At 40.8% G+C, this 938-nt stretch overlaps 1 protein-coding gene across 1 annotated transcript in view; it reads left to right on the top strand.

The window, feature by feature from the left end:
• LOC106871576 (WW domain-binding protein 4) overlaps positions 1-938 on the top strand; it is a 10,201-nt gene that overhangs the window by 4,034 nt on the left and 5,229 nt on the right. The window lies entirely within an intron of this gene.

Genomic DNA, 938 nt, shown 5'->3' with positions numbered 1-938 from the left:
TTGTCTTCATCATAAATACGGTGAAACCATGCTTACTCTGATGGAGACCTTTAAGCAACGACACCGGTTTTCACAAAAATGAATCATATAAGAAAAAATATGACAAAGTCTGCAAATTTATAAGTGTGTGACTTGATTCAGTTTCAACAACAAAATAGTTGACTTCATTGTCATTTAAAGGCATTTCCTTTGCAAACTTTAACATAAGCAATTGTTGACGTTATGGCACGTCATATCTTTTCACTTGATTTGACATATTTTGACATATCCACAAAATATTGTTTATAAAAATAATACAAATTTCCTCACATAGTTTTGTTCTTTAAGATACTATATTGGTAGGCAGCACTCAATGCTGTTATTTATTTAGAAACTCAGGTGTAAAATGAGACCCATAAGTGGATGTGACAACCTTTCTAGTGTGCCAGTGTCACAATAAGATGCACCCAATATGCTCTGTTAAGTGGTTGGAGTCAGAAAAGGCAACCAGTATAGAAAGAAACCATGCTGAATATGGAATGTACAAAGAAGATGTGTTCCTCCGTATAGGAAGACAGTAACTCCTAACATGAACTAATTTAGACTGTGACAATCAGTCCAATCTTTGCAAGCCAGAAGAATTATTAGCACCGCCTGACTGGCTTCCGTAGGATTTCGAGCGAGATCGTTGCCAGTGCCCCTGGACTGGCTTGTGCGGGTGGCACATAAAAGACACCATTTCGAGCGTGGCCGTTGCCAGTATCGCCTGACTGGCCTTCGTGCAGGTGACACGTAAAAGCACCTACTACACTCTCTGAGTGGTTGGCGTTAGGAAGGGCATCCAGCTGTAGAAACTCTGCCAAATTTAGATTGGAGCCTGGTGTTGCCATCCGGTTTCACCAGTCCTCAGTCAAGTCGTCCAACCCATGCTAGCATGGAAAGCGGACGTTAAACGATGA

Source organism: Octopus bimaculoides, chromosome 7, assembly GCF_001194135.2.
Source record: "Octopus bimaculoides isolate UCB-OBI-ISO-001 chromosome 7, ASM119413v2, whole genome shotgun sequence".
NCBI classification, from domain to species: Eukaryota; Metazoa; Mollusca; class Cephalopoda; order Octopoda; family Octopodidae; genus Octopus; species Octopus bimaculoides.
This window is presented reverse-complemented; position numbering and strand designations above follow the sequence as displayed.